This window comes from Sminthopsis crassicaudata, chromosome 1 (genome assembly GCF_048593235.1).
Source record: "Sminthopsis crassicaudata isolate SCR6 chromosome 1, ASM4859323v1, whole genome shotgun sequence".
NCBI lineage: Eukaryota > Metazoa > Chordata > Mammalia > Dasyuromorphia > Dasyuridae > Sminthopsis > Sminthopsis crassicaudata.
The window spans coordinates 55,203,305-55,227,880 of NC_133617.1; the positions used below are offsets into that span (position 1 = coordinate 55,203,305).

The 24,576-nt window shown below is 36.2% G+C and overlaps 1 protein-coding gene across 6 annotated transcripts in view; it reads right to left on the bottom strand.

Moving 5' to 3' along the window:
• GNG7 (G protein subunit gamma 7) overlaps positions 1 to 24,576 on the bottom strand; it is a 375,778-nt gene that overhangs the window by 107,250 nt on the left and 243,952 nt on the right. For 5 of the 6 annotated variants that reach the window (XR_012488404.1, XR_012488403.1, XM_074304294.1 and 2 more), the window contains one exon: positions 21,587 to 21,612. The exons of the other annotated variant lie outside the window; for it this stretch is intronic. The gene's annotated coding sequence lies outside the window, so the exon portion shown is untranslated. The remainder of the gene's footprint in view (positions 1 to 21,586; positions 21,613 to 24,576) is intronic. 6 annotated transcript variants of the gene reach the window in all.

Below are 24,576 nucleotides of genomic sequence, written 5' to 3' on the forward strand. Positions count from 1 at the left end.
CTTAATCCTTAAACCTGTCCCTATCTACTAGTTTTTCTTCTTGCCTTCAAGGATGTCCAAGTCTACCCCATCTAAAAAACTGTCACTATGTTCTATTATCTTCTCAAGTTATTATCCATATCTCTCTTCCCTTTCTTAGTCAAACTCCTTGGAAAAAACTATATCCACTGCCTCCATTTCCTTTCTCCTCACTCCTTAACCCTTGGTAATCTAGTTTCTGACCTAATCAATCAACTGAAACTGATCCCTCTAAAGTTACCAGTGAAGCCTTAATTACCAAATCTGATGGCTGTTTTTGATCTGAAATCCTTCTAGACTTCTCTGCCACTTTTGACACTGCTGACCATCCTTTCTTTATAGATTCTCTCCTGGGTTTTTATAGCACTGCTTTTTCCTGCTTCTCCTGTTTCCTATCTGTTTGAGTATTTCTTAGCTTCCTTGTTGATTCATTCCCTAGACTAGGCCTTCTAACTGTGGATATTTTCTTAAGTTCTTTTCTAGGTCTCCTCATCTACTCCTACCCTTCTCATGGGGACCTCCTCAGCTTCCATGGATTTACTCAACATTTTTATGTAGACAATTCACAAACACACATGGATGTAACTTTGATTTATCTCTCAAGTTTCAGTCCTGCAACCTGCATCAACTTACTGCACTTTTCAAAATGGAAGTTCCAGAGATGTATTAAATACAACTGACTTTATCTTTCTTCCTAAACCTTTCTTTCTTCCAGACTTCCTTGTTTTTGTAAAAAGCACCATTATTTTCCCAGATCCTTAGGTTTGTAAATTTATCATTAACTCCTCCCTTTTCTTACCCCAAACTTTTAAGCAGTTGCCAAATCTTACCATTTTACTTTGACAACATTTCTTGTATCCAGTCTCTTCTCTTGAATTAATTACCATCTTAGTTCAGGTCCTCACCTAGATTATTGTAACAGTCTCCCAACTAGTCTCCCAGTCTCAAATCTCTCCCTACTCCAAACTATCTTACATACCTATATTTAAATAATTTTTCTTATCTGTATACCCACCTATGCTATTCCCCTAGTCAAACAGCACCAGTGGCTTTCTATGGTCTAAAATAGATACAATATTAATTCCTCAATATAGTTTTTAAAACTGGGCACAATTTGACTTCAATTTATTTTTAAAGTCAAGTCAAACATTTATTAAGTGCCTATTATGTGTCAGGCATTGTGCTAAGGGCTGAAGATACAAACAACCTAAAAAACAATCTGCCTTCAAAGAGTTCACAATCTAATGAGGGAGATAAATATACAAACATCTATGTTTTAATAAGATATGTAAGGGTAAATTGGAGATAATCAATAGAGGGATGGCCATAGTTTAAAGGGGATGGGAAGACTTCTTGAAGAAGGTGGGATTTTAGTTAAGACCTAAGGGAAGAAGCCAGGGAAGCTAGGAAACAAGGTGAAGAAAGATAGAATTTCAGGTATGGGATGAAAATATATGTGAAAAAGCTGGTGAAAAAGCATAGAGTTGGGAGATGGATTGTGTTTCTAGCCTCATTAATATTATTCCCCTTCCCATACCCTGAGAATTATGTAAGCTGGCCTTCTCTCTGTTACTCTTACTTTTTTTTTTTTTTTTTTTTTTTTTTTTTTTTTTTGCTGAGGGCTTTGGATTTAAGTGACTTGCCTTAGGAAGTGTTAAGTGTCTGAGGCTTGATTTGAACTGGAGTCATTCTGACTTCAGGGCTGGTGTTCTATGCACTGTGCCACCTAGCTGCCCCTACTCTTACTTACAGTATTACTTACTGGTATTGCAGAATATTATTGTTCTATAAGAAATGATCAGCAGGATTTCAGAAAGGTCTGGAGAGACTTACATGAACTGATGCTCAGTAAACAGAACCAGGAAGTCACCGTACAAAACAACAAGATTATAGAGATGATCAATTTTGATGGACATGGCTCTTTTCAATAATAATATGATTCAGTTCCAATGATCTTGTGATGGAGAGAGCCATCTGCACCGAGAGAGAGAACTATGGGAACTGAGTGTAGATCACCACATAGTATTTTCACTCTTTTTGTTGTTGTTTGCCTGCTTTTGTTTTCTTTTCCTTTTTTTTTTCTTTTTGATCTGATTTTTCTTGTGCAACATGATAATTGTGGAAATATGTGTAGAAGAATTGCATATATTTGACATATAGTAGATTACTTGCTATCTAAGGGGAAAAGGTGAAGAGAAGGGAGGGAAAAATTTGGAACACAAGGTTTTACAAGAGTGAATATTGAAAATTATCCATGCATATGTTTTGAAAATAAAAAAAAAAGTTTTAATTAAAAAAAAAAAAGAAAAAAAGTTCTGTTTAGATGCCCTTTAAGGTTCTTTCCAAGTCTAATATTCTATGTTCTAAGATACTAAAAACCTCTTCATTGATGTACTATATTCTAAGATCCTTTTTAGCTCTGAATTTTATGTTCTAAGTTCACCTCAAATCCAATGATATTATCTTTATTTCATTCACAAGTTAATTGATGGGGAAGAAATAAAAATCTCCCTTCCTGGTAAAAATAAAACCCAACTGCTGTATTTGTTTAATGGTCCTGATGGTTTGCTTAAACATAAACTGAAACCATTTCTAGTCATATGAAAAGGGGCTCTAAATCACTATTGATCAGAGAATGCAAATTAAGACAACTCTGAGGTACACACCTTTCAGATTGGCTAAGATGACAGGAAAAGATATTGTTGAATGCTGGAGGGGATATGGGAAAATTGGGACACTAACACATTATTGGTGGAGTTATGAATGGATTCAACCATTCTGGAGAACAATTTGGAACTATGCTCAAAAAGTTATCAAATTGTGTGTAATCCAGCAGTGTCTCTACTGGGCTTGTATCCCAAAGAGATCTTAAACATATTTCTGGGACTTAATCCTAGTAAAAACTTTATGAATAAGGGCAGCTAGATGGCTTAGTGGATAGAACACTGTCCCTGAAGTCAGGAGGATCTGAATTCAAATCTGGCCTCAGACACTTAACACTTTTTAGCTGTGTGACTCTGGGCAAGTCACTTAATCTTAATTGCCTCAACAAAAAAGAAAGAAAGAAACATTACAAATTACATTACAAAGAAACATTACATATTAAAGCTGGACTTCTACTTTGCCAGAGTTGAAAATAAAATATTCATTTTGAGAAATGGCTATTGTTTCATAACAGTCTTCAGGTTAAGGGACTGAACTTCTTGGTCCTTCTCGGACCAGAACAACAGGCTTACATTACCAGCTCAATTCTAGAGATCCTGTGCATGATGAATTATCTACGACTCAAGATCAGTGTCAACAGCATTGGAAACACAGAGTTTGGGGGGTGGGGTGGAGTGATAAAGACATTACAAGCCAAAAGGTGCTCAACAAACATGTAGAGATACAATCACACTGTTCCTTCTCTCCTCTCACTCCTATCCCCCTCTTAAAAAAAAAAAAAAAAAAAAAAAAAAAGTAATTCTAGAAACTATACATGCATTTGAACAGATCTAGGGGATATCAAAGCTGGAACTCAATCTGAAATATATCAGAAAACAAGAATCAAAGGAGATTTTCTTTTGACTTTTATATGAAACGCTAATTTTTCCAAGTCTATTGGAAACCACGGGAAAGGCTTTCTTTTGCCAGTAGCTGATACTTTACTGTGGAAAGTTACCTGGTAAGTGGGACTGAAGCATGAAAGAGAACCTCCACCCTGAAAAACATAGAATTTAAAGCTAGACAAAACCTTTTATTTGAAAGATAATATTATAATTTAATTATAAATAATTTGTGCCCCAGCACAAAGGTAGTAAATAGTAGTTAGAAGTTGAACGCAGATCCTCCGTCAATAAATCTAGTCATCTCTCTATTATTGTATCACACCATTATTTATGGGGAGAATGAGAGTTCAAATCCAAGAAAGTGTGCATATATACAACTAAAGGCAAAAAGCAGTTTCATATACAATTTCTTTTTTTTTCTGTTCTACTTTGTATATAGATATGCATACTTTAATATGATGTCTGTTAAGAATAGAATTTAAAAACAAACAAAAAAACTTCTCCAGAAAAAATAAGGGGCAAGTTGGAAGGAGATGGTGCACACATATTAGGAATTGGTGATAGAAGCAGTGTGATCTCCTGGAATGAACACTGATTTAAGAAGTCAGAAGACCTGGATTTGAGTGACTTGGAAGAAGTGACTTTCCCTTCTTTAAATAACTTCCCCCCTCCTTCCTCTAAATATTTGGAAATTGTTAAAATCAAATGTGATAGTACATGTAAAACACTCTGTAACCATGAAGTACTTGCAGAAATAGGAATAACTATCATTGGAACCACAGAACTGAAAATGCTCACCTACCCCCTAGAAATAAAACCAAACTCACAGAGAAAAACTCTCTGCCACGGACTTTTTTAAAGGATGCTTGAAATTCCACCTAACAGGGGCAGATAGCTGGCGTAGTGGATAGAGCACCAGCCTTGAATTCAGGAGGACCCGAGTCCAAATCTGGTCTCAGACACTTAACACTTCATGGCTGTGTGATCCTGGGCAAGTCACTTAATCCCAGCCTCAAAAAAAAAAAAAGAAAAGAAATTTCACCTAACAGAGGGGTAATAACTCATCTATAATTAATACTTTAGTGTAAAGTGTTTTGTTTTGTTTTCAAATAATCAAACTAGATCTCATTAATTAGGGAGTGTTCTCCAATAGTATAAACACCTCCTGCCTAAAACCTTCAAAAAGTTTGTCACAGGAAAGGGAGGAGTTTATTCAACAGCCTAGAGGCTTTCTTTGCTTTCTCTTGGCATGGAGAGGGGGCCAGGGGAACATTTTGGTTGGTCACTCTTGTTAATGTGACCTGCCCTTCTTTTCTTCCTAATCGTACAATTCCTTGATGAAGCATTTCATACGAATTTTTGTTTTAAAATCACTGCTCCATGCCAAAATGGAAAAGAACAGTAAATAAGTCCAAAGTTAGTAGTTCATGGATTATAATTGGTTGAGCCCTTAGAGGTCATCTAGGTCAGCCCTCTCTCATTTCATGGATTAGGAAAATGAGGGCCAGGAAAGTGAAATAATTGACCTATCTTATGGAGTCAGGCAATAAAAAGTGGAAAAAAGGATCCTATTCTTGAGTCTAGACCCAGTGAATTTTCTACTGTGCTGAGGAAAAGGCATCTGGGAAGTCCAGGGCAGCACTGTGTAGTAGCAAGATCAATGTCTTCTGCATTCCAAGGGAGCAATGATGAAAATGTCTGGTAGAGAATTCTCAACATCAGTGTTTTGCCTTTACAGATTTACAGATTTACAATCACTATCCTATAGTGCTTTACAGGTTTATAAAGTACTTTCCTTACAATGGTCCCATAAGGTCAAGAATATAATAGTTATTACTCTCTGTTTGATGGATAAGAAAACTGAGGGTAAGAGAACAGGAGAGATTTCTACTCTCAGGGTCATTTGAATCTGAGCCTCAAAGCTGTCTTCTGACTCAGTCTTATGCTCCTTTCTCTCTGCTACACTGCTACTAAATAATCAGAGTGAAGGTTTAAATAATGCTATAGATTTCATAAATGCCCTTCATACAGTAGTAATTTTTATGGTCTTTATTAGGTAATTGAATGGGAGCTTCCAGAAATTTTTGCACAGAAAGTAAAATCAGCAGGGTCGTATATTAGGAAGTCTCTTCTGGCAGCTATATAAAGGATGGTTTGGAAAGGGAATTGGTGGAGAAAGAGGGAATTAAATATCAATCTAATAGTCTGGGTGAAAAGAGCTAAGTACTGAATTAGGGTGGCTACAGTGGGAGGGAAGAGGAGGAACCCCAAAAGCTATTCTGGACTCAGAAATGACAGGACTTGGCAGGTGATTACATTCTCATGACTCTTTGAGGTAGGTAGTTCCATTTATCCATCTTTACAGACAAGGAAACAAACTGAGAGTGATTCCCTCAGAATATGGTAATCACAGAATAGCAGTACAGCTCCTTCTACTCCTATTTTCAAGTCTACAAAAGCTGTACTGGAAGAATAAGGGAGAGAACAGGGACAGAACTCTGGTGGTCAGGGAAACCACACCATGGGACTTTAATACTAACTCCTGCAGCCTGACAGAAGGTGAATGATGTCATGGACTGTCAAGTGCTCTTCACTACCTTTTATCAAAGGTTGGGGCTTGAGGGGAATAATCCCAGTGCACATGGGCACAAGGCAGGGAGGCAGATAGATTCTGCATGTTTCCTGCACCTGTGCTCCAGCTGAGGCCTCATCAGAGCTTACTGAAAATATCAACAAAGAACAGAGGTCACATGTCCTTGTAGCTTCTGCTCAGCTAACAGAAGACATAATGACATCGGCTTTCTGGTTCACTATGAACTTGTAGTCTATTCAGTTTCACTTTATGCTGGGTTAACACGACACTAAAAGCTTAATTTTCCCTCAGGTCAAAAAACTGAAATGTTTTTATTTGCAAAAGGGAAATCTCCTTTCTGTGTGGACTTGAGTTATTTAAATTCAGCTCACTTCAGCTTAAACTGAAAATTCTACTCAGCAATGCCACAAAGTGCAATACACTTAGCAGCAGTGTCCTGTAGTAGAAAGAATCCTGGGCTCTGGGAATCAGGGGAATTGAAACTTGAATCTAGCAAATTATTCCTGTGGTGAGATCATGAGGAAGTGACTTTATTTCTTTGGAACTCAGTAGGAGAGGGGATGGGATTCTATGTAAATATATAAAGTCCCTTCCTGCTTTGACAATTTGTTTTTTTAAAGGGCTTCCTACTTCTGATAATATTGATAAATGTTCTAAGGTCCTTCTGTCAAGATCTTTTTGGATCCTGATGGCCATTCAATATGCTCATTTCTCTTCCAGCTTTATATCAACCACAAATCTGACAAATAATGGCAACTATATCTTTGGATAATTTATTGCTAAAAAAATTTAAGTAGCACTGGATCAAGGAAAAATTTCTGGGGCATTTAACTAGAGATCTCCCTCTAAATTGACCTCTCCTCATTAATGTCTACTCTTTGGGTCTGGTAATTCAACCAGTATGTAATCCATTTTGTAGCAGCACATAATCCACTTATCATCATCTTTGCCATACTAATTATAGGACAGATTTGATTAAACATTTTGATGAAATCTAGATATGTTAAATTTATAGCATTCCCTTGATCTACCAGTATAATTATATTGTGAAAAAAAGAAAATGAGAATAATCTAGCATAAACTGTGAAAGGTTCTAAGTTGTCACTGCCTAGGCACAATGCTCACAACATTGCTTTAGAAATCATATTCTAAGGCAGGGCTATCAAATTCTAATATATACTGGGGTCACTAAGCATACATAAGGATTTCTGCAGGCCATATATTACCTTAAAAACCACATATTACTATTATCTGTATTTTTTGGTATTTTAAATTATTTAAATATTTTTCAATTATATTTTAATCTGGTTCAAGCTGCACTTGGCAGTATTGTGGATTGTGTAAGACACCTCTGTTCTAGGGAATAGTTGATAGAATGGCTAATTGAGTTTTATCTCTTTAAAAGAGAAATATATATATATTAAATAAAACAAAAGAACTACAACTAAAAATAGAAAACACAAGGAAAACTTCACAGGATGACAGAAATACAGAAAATAAATAAGCAAAAAAACAGTTCCAATGCAATGAATAAAGACTTTGAAGGTACCTGAATGGTACAGTTAATAAAAATGATCCCTAATTTTGGTTGACTAAGACTGTAGTTATCAAGTTACAAAATTTAAAGGGCAAAGCAGAAATCTTGCAAGCAGTTAGGAGATACTAAATTCTTCAACAAAGAACACTATTTTAAATCATTTAGTACTACTCTATAAGGATGAAAAATGAAAGATGAAGCTGAAATGTGATTTTTAATGTGAAAGCAAAGGAAATTGACTTGTACAGCAAAATAGCTTAAGCTCCAAAGCTGAGAATACTCCTTTATGAGAAAAATAAATCTTCAACTATGTCAGGAGAATTTTTTTTTTTTTCTGTCTGAAGAAACCAGTGCATCTGCCATACAAATCCACCAAGCAGCAGAGACTTAAAAAGATAAACAAGACTTGAATATGAATAATGGGTAAATGATGAATCCTTGTATATGGGTTCAAAGAAACAGTTTTTGAGGGTTAAAAACTAATCCTTAAATGTTGTAGAAAAGATTTAATGAACTAAAAAGGATTTTGAGACAAGATTCTGGTTTAAAAGGAGAACACAGAACTAGATCTTTCATTTCTGAAATATACTCCACTTTACCTCTACTTCTTAGAATCTTTAGCTCCTATAAAAGTTCAACTTACGTGTCATTTATTAAGAACAACCTTTCTGTCCTGGAGAGACTTACATGAACTGATACTGAGTGAAATGAGCAGGATGAGGAAATCGTTGTATACTTCAACAACAATACTGTATGATGATCAATTCTGATGGATGTGGCCATTTTCAACAATGAGATGAACCAAATCAGCTCCAATAGAGCAGTAATGAACTGAACCAGCTACACCCAGCGAAAGAACTCTGGGAGATGATTATGAACCACTACAGAGAATTCCCAATATCCCTATTTTTGTCCGCCTGCATTTTTCATTTCCTTCACAGGCTAATTGTACACTATTTCAAAGTCTGATTCTTTTTGTACAGCAAAACAACTGTTTGGACATGTATACATATATTGTATTTAATTTTATACTCTAACATATTTAACGAGTATTGGTCAACCTGCCATTGCGGGGGGGGGGGGGGAGAGGGGAGGAGGGGAAAAATTAGAACAAAAGGTTTGGCAATTGTCAATGTTGTAAAATTACCCATGCATATATATGGTAAATAAAACTATTAAAATATTAAAAAAAATTCCAGACCCCCCCCCCAACAAAACAAAACAACCTTTCTTAGTTCCCCTAAGAGTTAGTGCTCTCTTCCTCATCAAAGTATCTTACATTTACTTATATGTTTGCATGTTGTATTATCTAGGAAAATCTAATTAATTACTTGAGTGCTGGGACTTGTCTTGGTTTTGCTTACTATTTTTCTATTTGTATACTTGACATCTAGAACAACAATTAATGATAGCATTATCTGGAAAACTGAAGAAGAAACAGTTAAAGGGGAATAAGTATTTATATAGTGCTTACTTTATGCCAGGCACTGTGTTAAGTAATTTATAAACATTATTTAATTTGATTGATATTTGAAGAAGGAAGAGAATAATGTGAATTGTTAATTTTTTTTTCCGAGGTAATTGGGGTTAAGCGACTTGCCCGGGGTCACACAACTAGGAGATGTTAAGTGTCTGAGTCCAAATTTGAACTCAGGTCTTCCTGACTTCAGAGTTGGTGCTCTATCCTCTGCACCACCTAGCGGCCCTGTGAATTATGAATTTAAAAAATTATGGTCAATCAAAGGGGGGGGGTTATAGTATGATTTCCAAATCATACTCTTCCTTGGAATGGGTAAAGAAAGTTTAAAAAAACAACCAAAGATACTATATCAATAAAAATAGAATTCCAGGATTTGACTAGGGATATGTATCTCTATATGGATACAGTGATCTAAAATTGGATTATTATAAATAATATCTATGCTAGTTTTCAAAAAGTAATGAGTCTGTATCCCAAAGAGATTATAAAAGAGGGGAAAGAACCCATATGTGAAAAGATGTTTGTAGCAGTTATTTTTGTGGTGATAAGGAATTAAAAATTAAGGGGATGCCCATCAATTAGAGAATGACTGAAAAAGTTATGGCATATGAATGTAATGGAATACTATTGTTCTATAAGAAATGATGAACAGGCTGATTTCAGAAAAGCCTGGAAAGACTTACATAAATGGATGCTGAGTGAAGTAAGCAAAACCAAGAAAACATTGCACACACACACACAAACAGCAGAATTGGGTGATGATCAACTATGAAAGACTTGGTTTTTCTCAGCAATACAGTGATCCAAGACATTTCAATAGACTTTGGATGAAAAATGCCCTCTGCATCCAGAGAAAAAACTTGGAGACTGGACGTGGATTGAAACATACTATTTTCACCTTTTTTGGTTGGTTTTTGTTGTTATTTTTCTCTTGTGGTTTTTCCTATTTGTTCTAATGGAATTATGAAATTGCTTAGTCAATAAAACCTAATAGCCTGTTTGCTTATAAGAAATATATAAAGCATAAAAATTCATATAAGGCTTGATATAAAGATATAGAATAAAATCCATTATGCTTCTAATAAATCCAATAATCTGAAGTTGCAATCATGATTTCAGGTAAGTGACAGCAAACAGAGATAACATCAAGAGAAACAAGTAGGAAAACTACATTGTGACTGAAGATACCACAGTGAAACAATATCACATTATATGTGAGTATGTGTGTGTGTGTGTATACACACACACATACACACATACATATACACACATACACACACACATATATATATACACATACACATACATATACAAGTGTGTGTGTGTGTGTGTGTGTGTGTGTGTGTGTGTGTGTGTGTGTATAGACAAATACACTGAAAGTCACGGTAACCATGCTTTTAACAGAAAAAGTAATTAGAAAATACCCAGGTTAGGGATTCTTAACTGTTTTTTTTTTTTTTTTGTTTTGTTTTTTTTTAAATAACAGATCCATATGGCAGTCTGACAAAGCTGTGGATCTTTTTTCCAAGCCCATAAGAAATTATGAAGTGCTTACTCTGTGTTAAGTACTATGGTAATCATTGGAAATATAAAGAATCTTTAAAATTAGCCCTAGGCCTCAAGAAGTTCATAATTTAATGAGGAGACATTAACGACTATGTATAAAAAAAGATATATACATGATAATTTGGAGGTAATCTCCAAATCTGGCTGCAGACACTTATTAGTTGTATAAGTCTATTTAATTAATTGTCATTTAATGTCAATTAAAGTTATTTAACTGCTTTTTGCTTCAGTGTACTCACCTGTAAATATGGTTATTTTGAAGATAAAATAAGCAAATATTTGCAAAGTATTTTCCAAGCTTTAAAAGCAATATATAAATGCCATTAACATCAGGGGTGTGCAAACTATCTTTTAAGAACTCCTGACCTAGATAATAACTAGTGAAATAATTATTTTACATTTCTACATCAGAACTTCACATTCAACAGAAAAATCAATAAAGAAATTACATTAGTAATTTCATTACTTCAAGTAAGTAAATTCAAATAGAAATTGGAGGCTGCATATTGATATAGTAAATTAACGTTATCTATGTTGTGTTGTTACTTAAAAAAAACAAAAACAAAAACATTTTCCTTGCATTTTAATGTGGATCAGTTTCTCTCCAGAATTTTTTGTGCTGCTTGGGGGCTTAGTATCTCTCATCTACACCCATTTCCCCTTTCTTCTCATCACAGAACCATCTCTCACACATCCCTACAAAAATTAAGGCTATCTATTTCAAGTTTCCTCTTCTCCCCAATCCCCACTTTGAATCACTTCAACATCATCTCCCATTTTCTCCTTTTTATTCTAGTTTTGGAGTAAGAGGTAGTCTTTTTCTTTGCCAAAGCTATTTCCTCTGGTTGTACCCTTGATCCTATTTCTACCCATCTGTTCCAGGAGCTTAGCCTTTTACACTTCCTTTCCCTCTCCTGAATTTTCTTTTTCCTCCTATAAGTTTCTTCTCTATTATGAACTAGACACATATCAACAACAATGAGCATTTCCATATAAAAGTACAGAAAAAGAATTACTGTATTAAATTGAGAATTTCCATTACATACTACTTGCTTTAAAAAGAGGGGGACATATTAAATTTAATATAGTAGTGACAACACTGCTCTGCTTGTCTGCATTGTAAATCTTTTTCTTTCTTCTGGGTATGTTTTACAAACTTCACTGACCTTCTTTCTTTCTTTTTTTTTTTTTTTTAATCCTGCAACCCTCCCTCCCATCCCCAAAAGAAAGCCCTACTTTGGAATGAGTATAGTAAAGCAAAACAAATTTGCATATTGGCTATCTGAAAATTTATGTCTCATTTTGTTCCTATTGTTCATCACTTCTCTCAAGAAGTGGTAAATGTGTATCATCATGGGACTTACACTTCCAGAAGTCTTAGATTAGATTTCTTAAATCTTAGATTAGAATTCTTAAGTCTTTCAAAGTTAATGTAGTCATTGTATAAACTGTTCTGGTTCTGCTGACTTTACTCAGTATCAGTTCATACATGTGTTCCCAGCTTTCTCTGGATCTGCCCCTTAATCATTTTTTATAATGTAATAATATTCCATTCCATTTATATGACATTATTTGTTCTCCCCTTAATTTTCAATCTCTCCTGTGCCACTAACTCCTTTTCTGCTGCCCAGAGCTTCCTAATGCTTAAAAATTCTTCATTTCACCCCATTTTCCTCTCAAGTTATCATTCCATGTTTCACCTCCTTTCTTTATTCTTCTTGGTTTCTCTGTAGCATTTGGCATTATTAAGCACTCCCTCCTGGATGCTCTTTCTTGTCTGGGTATTTATGACAATACTCTGTTTTGGTTTTATTCCAACCTCTGTGATCAATCTTTATCGGTCTCCTTGGCTGTTTTACCTCTACAGTTGCTCAGTTTCCTCCATATAGAACGAGTAGGTTGGACTACTGACCTTCAAGGTTCCTTTCAGCTCTAAAGCTGTGATCTTGTGATCCTTATTTATACACCAGGGCTCTGTTCTGGCCCTCTCTTCTACTTTCTCTGTAGAGTTTCTCAGTGATTATCAGCTCCCACAGATCCAGCTATCATCTCTTTGTACATTATTCTTTATCCTCCTACATCCCAATCCTGAATTTCCAACAACCTGCACGGTCCACAGGCATCTCAAACTCAACAAGCTCAAAACAGAACTCATCATCTTTCCCTCTAAACTCACCTTTCTTCCTAAATTTTCTATTTCTGTAGGAGTCATTCTCAATTCTTCACTTTCATTCCTCCTCCTATACAATAAGTTTTTTAAGTCTTGTCAACTTTACCTCTTCAATATTTCTCATATCCACCTCTTCATTCTACTTATACTTTAACGCTCCTACTTTAGATACTCATCAAATTTTGAGTGGATTATTGCAATGGTATCCTAGTTGGCCTCCCTAATTCTGAGTCTTTTCTCCCAAGTTGTCCTCTGTATAGTTGTCCTCTGTATAGTTGTCAAAGTGATGTTTTCTTTTTCTTTTCTTTTTTCTTTTTTTTGGTAATAATAGCTTTTTATTTTTCAAAATACATGCAAAGATAGTTTTTAACATTCACCCTTGCAAAACCTTGTATTCCAAAATTTTCTCCTTTCCTCCCTTATCCCCCCTCCCTTAGATAGGAAGTAATCCAATATAAGTTAAACATGCAGTTCTTTTAAACATTTCCACATTTATCATTCTGAACAAGAGAAATCAAAAAGAAAAAATGAGGAAGAAAAAAACAAGTAAACAATAACAAGAAAGGTGAAAATATGTTGTGATCCTCATTCAGTCCCCATGGTCCTCTGTCTAGATGCAGAAGGTTCTTTTCATCACAAGACCATTGGAATTGCCTTGAATTGTTAAAAAGAACCAAGTCCATCATAGTTGATCATCACATAATTTTGCTGTTGCTGTGTACAATGTTCTCTTGTTTTTACATGTCAGACCTGTGCTTGGAAATTATATATTGAGTAAATATTGAACCTATCTTTCCAGGCTGAAACCGGCACAACCAACGATTCCTGTGCAGAACATTCCTCTTCACTCTCTACTTTAGCACAGACTGTTTTCTAACCCCGGAATGCTGTTCCAACTCCCCTTTGCTTCTCAAAGTCCTAGCTACCTTCCAGGCTCAACTCATTTACTGTGTATTTATATACTTCTCTGTCTCTGATTCTCATCCATTCCTTCATCTATTCAGTTAATCTATCCAATATCTTGCCTAGATTATTACAAATGTCACCTGATTGATTATTCTGCCTCAATCTCTCTTCCTTCCAGTAAATATTAGGTAAACTCCCTACTTAAATTCTAGTGGCTTCTAATTTCTTCTAGGATTAAATATAAACTTCTCTGGCATTGAAAACTCTTCAAAATTTGGACCAAGCCTCATTACCCATTATTCCCATCCACAATCCTCTGTGATCCATCTAAACTGCCCTCTTTGCTGCTCCTCACACAAAACACACCATTTCCTGCTTTTATGATTTTGTACTTCTGTCCCCCAGGACTGGAATGCTCTCTCCTTATTTCCATCTCTTAGAACCCTTGCTCAAGGACCATGTTCTGCATGAGACATTTTCTGGTGTCCTAGATATTAATGCCTGCCCTTTTTGCTTTATATATACACTCACTCTATGTACACAGTGTCTCCCCTTTTAGAATATGAGGTTCTTGTGAAGACAGGAGCTATTTTGATTTTGTTTGTGTATTTCCAATCCTACACAGTACTTGACACAGAGTAAGTTCTTAAGGAACACTTGATTCATTGGCTGAACATGGGATTGTTTTATTTTCAATTTTATATTCAAAGTGAACAAGGTGCTTCGTAACTGTTGATTGGTTGATGACTCTTTATTCTTTCCTTTTTCAAACAGGGTAATTTGTCTCTTGTCTTCTACAAATTATAAAATATCACCAAGAGTAGATATACCCATTTTGTCAATTTCCTGGGATACAGTTTATTTGGTTCTAGTAATACATTTGTTGAGGGACATTGTGGAACAACCTTTTCATAAATGTTGACTTTTCTGTTATTTCAGATTAATCTTTTCTATTTTGAAGATTGTTCTTAATAGAGCAAAGAGAAACAAAAGTGGAGCCATTTTACCTTCTCTCTACTGTATCTTATCATTATCTCTTATCTTATCCCTTTGAGCATAGGCCCTCTTCCCATTTTGATCTTTCTCTTGGCTTCAAGAGAGCCAAAAAACCCTTTTTAGTTATCCTTCATATTTGCTATCAACTTAGTATCAGTATAAAAATTCAAAATGATTTTATTATTACAGGAATCTGCTGCTCTCCTGCATTTCATATTTCACCTGTTACATGCTCTTGCTTCCATCGTCAACATATCTATTTTTAAAAATCTAAGTTGATAATTCCCTGCATATCTACATTGGTCTCCTGAGGCAAGATGCCTCTTTCCCTCTGCAGAATTGGTTTTGCGTCTTTAAATTTTCATTCCTGATTGTTTCACATTTCTCTTGGGCCTACCTTCTGCATAATTTTAGGCCATGGAGTCTTGCCTATCTTTCCTCATTCCGATATTTTAATTTCCTAATGTTTTTTTCTAGCTCAAACATTTTGTGACTATTTACATGTGAAGCAGAGAGGGCAAAGAGACTCCCCTATCTAGGCTGGAGCTTACCATGGGACTGTGCTCTGTTGCTATAGCACTGGACACAATTGGGGGCGGGGAGGGGAGTGACTATCAATTATTTCATTGATGGCTCTTGTTAGACAATTTGTGAAAGCGTGTAAAGAAAAAACAAGAAAAACCAAAACAATACTGATTGGAGTGGGGTCCTTCCTTACCTTTGTCCCCACTCCTAAAATGCATAGTTTCCATTTTGGGAATCAATTCAAAATTTAGGCCTTTTGGGGTGAATTTTCAGGCAGCTCCCACATCTCTTTCAAAAGATGATTGCTTTGCAAACAATCAATTCATCTGGGGATTTCAAAAGCCTTAACAGTTTCTTGGGAATCAGTAACATTCTCAAAAGGTAGATTGGGCTAGTGCAACTGATGGCTCTTTCCAATTATAGATAAAACAATTATTTATTTGACTGAAATCAGAGACAACTTTCTAGAAGCAAACATGTAGAAATAGGTTTTGTTTCACAATTCCTCTCTTTGTAGGAATGAATATTGCTGGTTGACTATGATTTCATAGGGTAGATAATGACATGATTGCATTAAGATACCTGATAGAAGAGTTCACTTGCTCTAAACATAGTAGCTGCTAATTTTCATTAACTAGATGCAATGAGAATTCAGATGAATAGAGAGAATTCAGATGAACACTGCTTTAATCAGATACTACTGGTAGCCAGGGATAGGGGGAACCTTGACCTTTGCTTCCACTGAATGTCAAACTGAATAACTTGATATCCTCTGAAACACAAGCCAGGATTTCTTCCCTTTAGGTTTTTAGTAACACCCAACAGCAAACTAAGAGAATGCTTTTACCACCTCATCTTTATTGAAATTGTAGACTCCTTTAAGGCATGGATCTTAACATTTAGAACCAGAAGAAGCAGCAGGGAGCATCTAAACCAGTGGCCCTCATTTTATATAAGAAGATCATGAGGACCAAGAAAGTGAGCTAATGAAGGAAGATACAAAACTAATCTTACTCTAACTTCAGGGTTCTTTCCACTGGAACATGTTCTCATCTTGGCTGAAAATAATCCCTGCCTCATCTGATCTCAAATACTTCAGAGTCATCTTACAGACTAATCATAATCTAATGTTTATTGATATATTCTTATCTCTCTTTCTAGTACAGATTTTCTACTAAGACATTCATCTTCACTTTCTATTGCGGCTATTTTTCACATGTAGTAAGTATTCTGGAAATGTTTGCTGAATGCATCTAAAAATACATGAATGAATGAACTAACTGAAATGTCCCCTGTATACATAATGGGCTAATTTATACCTGTGTCTTGCAAAGCAAGCAATACAAAATATTTCCTTCAGCGTTCGTGGGCTCAGAATCACAGAATTTCAGCTTTGGAAGACATCTCAGAGGATTGCTACATCAACCTATACCAAATAAGTAGTCCTATAGCCTTTGCTTGAAGATGAGGAAAAAAGCATTGGCTTTGGAGTCAATGAATCTGGATTCAAATTTCACCTTTGACTCTTACTACTTATGTTCTTCCTTAGCAACTGCTTTCCCACCCTGGTCAAATGTCTACTCTTCTGTGACATTTACTTTTCTAGGCCACTTCTAATACTACTCCTTGCCAAACACCTTGCCTGATGTGGATATTTGTCTTCTCCCAACACTGCTTTCCAGATATTTTATGTATTTTGTCTTCTGTCAAAATGTAAGCTCTTTGAGGCAAGGGACTATCTTGTTTGTGATGAGTAGTAAATTGGGGCTCTAAGCCGAGATGGATTAGCTCTTCTCCTCGTGGTCTAATTAACCTCTCTCCTTCCCAAAGTAACCAAGGGCAGGTCCGGTAGCGAATGAATTCGCTACTCAATGCTGTATCAAAACAAAGTCTTTATTGATAGTAAAGGGATAGACAAGCAAAAAGGCCAAACTGCCTGGCAAGGGGATGCCAGTTGGCGGGCACAAGGCATAGGTATAAACCGAGTGCGAGGAAAACAAGACAAGACAAGAATTTTTCTGTTAATTATTTTTATCTTGGGCTATCTCTTTTGACCTTATCATTTTGCATAGACCCTTATGAGTACTATACACTAAATGCTCTAGCTATATCTATCTGGCTGTCCATCTATACATCCATCCATTTATCTATTTATCCATCCATCCATTTATCTATTTATCCATCCATCCATGAACCTATTCATCTATCTTTCTGTATGACCTAGGACAAGTTGATCATCTCCTTGGATCTTGCTTTCCTCAGCTATAAACTAAGGAGGCTGATCAAGATGGCCTCTGAGGTCCCTTCCAATTCTGGATCTGTGATTCTCTGACCACCAGTGAGGGGGATTCCTTTTATTCTGAAAATAACCAGCTCCACTTTTAACTAGCTCTCATTTTCCTTACACTGAGCAGAATTCAGTAGGATCTAGTCTCTTTCCCTACTTATCAGCTGGTTGTTCTCTTCCCACCATCCTTTAGTTTATCAAGTCTTCTCAAAATGAGGCACCCAGAATCACAATGCTTCACATGTGCTGTGACTAAGTAAGAATACAGGAGGATGAATCACTTTCTGTGTTCTGGATTCTACAACCCTTAATGAAGCCTATGATATATATATAATAGGGAAACACTAAAAACTTGCTCTGTAAACATAGGAATTGAGCAAGGATGCCTCCATTCTCCACCGGGATTTGGAATAGTGCTACAAATCCTAACAGTAGCCACAAGACAAGAGAAAGAAATTAAAGGTATAACAGAACTATCCCTATTTGTTGATATGATAGTTTACTTAGAAAATGCTAGATAATCAGAAAAACCCCCAGCAACAATCAATGGTTTCAGTTAAGTAGCAAGATACAAAGTAAATTTATGAAATTTAAAAGCATTTATGTATAGCAATAACAAAATCCAGAACAACATTGTAAAAAGTCTCATTTAAAATAATTACAAAATACTTAAACTATCTAAGACTCAGTTTACTGAGGCATACTCAAAACCTATACAGATACTCCTATAAAATTCTCCTCTAAAAAGTAAAGAGTCCATGAACTTTTGGGGGAGAGTTCTATTGATATGCATTTAGCTTGAAGTGCATTAAAACCCTCAGGACTTTTTTAGACAACTTAATTTCTAGTCATGGATTTGCCAAACTTGTATTTATAAAATTTGATTTTTTGAACCCAAGTGCAGGACAAATTCATCACACTTAAATTTCATTTTATTGAATTGGGCCGATCATTCTAGTCTATCAAAATATTTTTGTACCTTGACTTTGTCACTTAGTGCTCTAAAGATCCTTGGCAGCTCCATATCAAGTAAAAACATAAAACAGCCACATTATAGATTCACTAAGATCATTGGCAGAAATGTTGAGTAACACAGATCCAAGGGCATATCCTGAGGCATTCCATTAGAGAGATTTCCCCATAAGTTGACATTAGGCCTTAAAAGTTTATTCTTTGGGGTTAGTCACATAACTGTTCAATTCATAGGTTTTTAAATTTAAATCTTAAAAATTTAAAATTTAGAAATGATTTAGTTCAATCCTTTGCATTTTACAAATGGGAAAACTGAGGCCCAGAGAAAATGGAGTGATTTGTCCAGAGTCTCACATCCAGTAAGTCATGTGGGGAGACAGAAAGGCCACTAGATATGGAACCTGAGTATAGGGTTCAAATCTTTACTACTTGGGTGATCTTGAACCCTCTTAGATTCTTTAGGCCTCAATTACGTCCCATGCAAATTAAAGGTTCTTTCCAGTTCTAAAAGTGGGACACAATGAAAAGGCAGAATTGGTTTGTGACTATACTCATGTCAACCTCCCTCTAATGCACTGGGAGCCTCTTTAACTTGGCTCCTCTCCTCTTTATTTGTGCCCAGGCCACGCACCCATTGTCTGCCAGGGTGGCCATTCTTCTCTCAGCATGAAGAATCAGAGATAGCTCAGTCAAGACATAACAAATTCTAGGTTTGATCAATTGTTTTCATTGATATTTACTACTCTATTATTTCAGTTCTGGAACAAGGCCACAAAAGAACTCAGTCAAAGAAAACTGCAGGTAATCCCCCTCATCTCAACAATAATCCACCAAGAGAAAGGCCACAGATCAGATGGCAGAAAGGTTACAAGCTCTGATGCTCCTCCAACCTTCAATCTCTTCCTATTGCACAATTCATTATTTGCCAGAGCCCTCACTGCTCTCAGGAGCTACACAGCTTGGTTATTTCTCACAGCCCTAGTTACCAGGAGAAGGTGCCGCCTATACCTTGTTCTACCTTGTGTTTTGAAGCTTCTCATTCTCTTTACAATATGAATCCATAACACTTCTAGATTTAGGTAATCAGGTGGCACAAAGGGGCTTCTTGTAGCTGGGTTTGTTATTGTTATTCTGTCATTTCAATTGTGTCTAATCCTTCAAGACTCCTTTTGGGGTTTTCTTGGCAAACACCAGAATGGTTTGCCATTTCTTTCTCCAGATTACTTTACAGATGAGGAAACTGACTTGGCCAGGGTCATACAATTGGTGAATGTCTGAGGCCAGATCTGACTCAGGTCTTCCTGACTCCAGCCCAGCACTCCATCCATTGTGCCACCTTACTGCCTTGGTAGCTGGGTACCTTCTGCTGTACTTTGGGCTGTTTAAGATAAACTAAACTTTAGCAAAATTTGTAGAAGGGATGATGAGGGCAATAGAGGGGCTCAGTGCTATGTACTAAAAGAAAACTTGCCCAGCAGACTAAAATGACATTACTGGCCAAATGAGTTGGAACCCTGAAGTTCACTCATTCACCCAACAAATATTCATTACAGCACCAGGAATACAGGGATAGATATGACATGGCCAACTCTAAAAAAGTTTACAATTTACTAGGGAAAAAAGACAGATGCAAATTACAGAGGTAGCCTGATACTGTGGATAGAACAGTGGTCTCTGGGGTCAGGAAATTCTGGATTCAAATCACATTTAGTACTTGTGTGATCTTGGTCATATCAATTCCCTGGGTCCCAGTTTCCTCATTAGTGAAATGAGAAGTCTGAACTCCATGACCTCTAATATCCCTTCTAGCTTTAAGCCTATACTTCTAAGAATGATGACATAAATGAGAGTAAGATAAAGGCAAAGGAGAGATGCAAACAAAATGCTAGGAGGTCTTTGAGGAGGAAAAGATAACTTCAGCTAAGAAAGTAAATGAAAGCTACTTGGAGAATATGGTACTTGTGCTGTGCCTTAAAGGACCTTCAATAAATAGGGGATGGAGTTAGGGACAGTCCAAACATAGATTATACCATGAGCAAAGGCACAGAAACATGAGAGTGATGGAAAATGTTTATTAAATTGAACTGAAAGGAACCGTAGATGGAGAATAGTATGTTTTTGGAATGTTGTCAGTCAATAAACATTTATAAGCACTTATATGCCAGATACCACGTTAAGTGCTAGAAATGTGAAAAAAAAAAAAGGATTCTCTGCCCTTAAGAAATTTACAGTCTAATGGTGGAAGACATTCCCCAATCAGAAGGGAAGAGACTGATGAGCATCAGGATCCTTAGAATCTCGCAGACTGATGACACTCTCCAGTAATGGACTTCCTGGGACATGATGAAGAAATCAGTCAGAGGAAGTCCCTATGTAGTGTAGCCAAATAAGATGTCTGAGCATTAGCTCTCTCTTTAAAAGGAATAGGCAGATTTACTTGAGGGAAATGGAAGAAGATAAGGCAGAAAGATAGGGAAGTACCATATCATGGAGGGTTTTGAATGCCATGATCACTTAATTCAGTAAGCAATGGGGAGCCATTGAAAGTTTATGAGGTAAAAGGTGACATATGAAAGCAGTGTGTAAGGAAAATTACTTGGGCAATAGTGCAGCACGTGGATTGGAAAGGAATTAAATTACAGGCAGGAAGATCAGTAAGAAGGCTATTTCAGTCTTCTAAGAAGGGATGAGAGGGCCTGAAGTATGGTAGCTGCCACAGAGGTGAAAAGGAAGCGAGAGGTACAAGGATAGTTTCCTCCTTAAGGGATCAGTTTCTCCCAGAGGACTAATCAAATGGTCCAGAGATATTTTCAAGATAAAAGGATCCTAAAATGACAACATTCAGGAAAATCCTCACCTAATGTCTTAGCTCTTTACTTCATATCAACTGCAAGCAATATACCATATATATACAATTTAAAGAAAATAGTAATACTCATTTTATTCATTTAAAAGACTCAAAAGGTAATAAACTATAACTCTACATACCTTGTCCCACTGTACTCAGATTTTCTCTGTAAGAAAAACAAAGAGATGATTAGGCATTTTTTTAAAAAGAGCTTTTTATTTTCAAAATACATGCAAAGATAGTTTCCAACATTCACCCTTGCAAAATCTTGTGTTCCAAATTTTTCTCCCTCCCTTCCTCAACACCTTCCCCTAGACAGGAAGTAATCCAATATAAGTTAAACATGTGCAATTCTTCTATACATATTTCTATAATTATCATGCTGCACAAGAAAAAGAAGACAAAAAAGGGGAAAAAATAAGAAAGAAAACAAAAGGCAACAACAAAAAAGATGGAAATACTATGTTGTGATCCACATTCAGTCTGACAGTCCTCTTTCTGGATGCAGATGGCTCTCTCCATCACAAGTATATTGGAAATGGCCCACGATTAGGCATTTAAAAAAATGTAAATAGCTTATATCTAAACAAATTTTAAGTTTGTAAAGGCACAGAGTCAGGTGACTTTACTGTCAAACTATTTGTATCAGAGGTAGGATATAAATCCAGGGCTTTAAACTCCAAAATCAATTGATATTTTTATTTAACTACATTATGCAAGATCTCCCCTCTAGAAGTTCTCTTAGGCCCAAAGATGCAACTCAAATATCCGTCTCCACAGGAAATTTGTCCTTATACATTCAAGGGCTTCCAGAGTACTTCCCACAACCATGTAGTCTACTTTAGTTTTATTTTATAGCTATTTAGAAATGTGTATACTTATAATCTCCTTAGAACAGAATAGAAATTGAAGATAGAGATCGTGTCGTTCTTTGTACTTGTATCTCCAGTGCCTGGCATAGTGAATGGCACAGAATACGCACTTCATAAATGCATGATGATTGACTGACTAATTGTAAGGTGGAAGGGATATTACAAATGATTAAGCCAAATCCTCTCATTTTCCAGATAAAAGAAAGTGGAAAGGCCTGCTAGATGGTATATTGGTAATGAAGAACAAAATTGTTCATAGATTTATTCAGTAATGCGCTGCTCTTCTCCTTCTAAGCAGGAAGACAACTCAGAAACTATAAGGCATCTTTGGCCAGGTCTGGCCAGAAAGTTCTGGATGATCTAAACAGGATGATGTTTGCTCTTCAAAAATTAGTTTAGCTAAATGTAGAGAGTTACATAACACCAAACTTAGGTATCAATATATACACTTTTTTGGTGAGAGAAATTAGTAAAGAACATTTATTTAAAAGGGCCAGTCTATATCCATAAAGGAAGACCCACAGAAATGAATTACGGATCTTCCAAAGAGTTAAAGCATTTGAAAGTGCCTACATGAAATTAAATCACAGAGACAAAAGGAACTAGGAATTAGGGGTCATCCAGCCTAAGGTTCTTAACCATTTATGAATCCTGAACTCCTTTTAGACTATTGCTTTTACATGTATAAAAATATATACATAGGATAAAAAATCCCAATTATACTCAAATATAGTTATCAAAATATTTTTAAAATAAATTCATGAGCTCCAGCTTATGACCCCAACCTTTCCATATTACAGATGATGAAAATGAGACTAGAAGAAGAGAATGCCTTCTCTGAGGTCACACAATTAAGGCAAAACTAGAATCCCAGTCCCCAAACATCCAGTCCTTGGATCCTTTCTTTCTACTATGACATAAGAGTGTCATTGCTTCTTCCAAGCAAATGCTTTAAGGTCCTGAAAAAGATTTCTAAGAAAGTATTTACACACAAAAGATTGCTCACAAATTACCCAGTTTAAGAAAAATACTATTAAATCCCAAAGTGTTATAAAGAGCAGGATCTGCTTTTCCCCCAAGCTCAAGATAACAGCTGTAGAAGGAAGAAAGCCTGGATTCTGAGCCTGTCTGCAGCCCTACTATGTGGCGCTGGGTTTGTCAGTTCTCTCTGCTCTTTGGCTCAGCATTCTTTCCAGTCAAAATGGCAAATGTATAGCTAACTCATAGAGTCTTTGAGAGGAAAGTAGTTTGCAATTGTAAAACAAGACAGAAATAACAGCTGTTATTATCATTATCTCAATTGACAGGGAATTCAGACTGCTACACAATCAGTTCTCTAAAAAAGGTAGTTTTGTACTTTTCAGAAAAAACAAAACTCCTCTTACAAAATCTTGTATTATTCCACTTAGTAATGTCTAGTCCCCAAACATTTACAATGGTCAAAGTCCAGTATGTCTAACATGCCAGTTCAAGGGAAAAAAACAACAGCAAAACACACCAAAAAATCAGGAACTGAGCCTACAACTGTAATGTGTTGTGTTTTTCCATCTCTGGTTTTGAGTTTAAACTATTTCAGCCACGTGCAGGGGTAAATTTAGAGGTGGAAAAAGACAACCTCTGGAATGAACCAATTAACCTCAAATGGAAGAGCTGACAGGTCCATGACTACACCCAGAAGCCAACTGATGCTGCCTGCTGACCTCAGTGGGCGAGGAAGATGAAAGGGAATGGAAACTAAGACTCCCATGATTAGTCCCCTTGGGATGAATTAGGGAATGAAGGGAAGGGAGCAGGCTATGCCATCTAACCACATGTGATCAGGTTCCCTTTCTTCAGGAAATCTTTTTGGACCACCCCAGTACTCTGTGATCTCATTCACAGAGTTGAAAGGGACAGTAGAGAGCATCTTGAAATTAGGAAATGTTAACCTGGGTCCATGGACTTCTTTTTTTTTTTTTTAATTATGATAACTATATTACAATTTCATTTCTTTCATTTGCATTCCCAAACATTTTATCTCATGCTACTAAAAACATAATTTTGAGAAGGGGTCTATAAGCTTCACCATTCTGATGACCAAAGGGATCCAGGACACACAAAAGAGCTAAAAACCCCTAGTCTAACTCAGTTTACAGATAAGGAAACTGAAGCTCAGAGGGGGAGGGAATCTGCTTAGGGCTACAAACACAGCTTTTATACTCTGATTATCTTCCAAATCTAGTCTTCTTGCAGTTATTCTATGTCACCTCTCTGGCTAC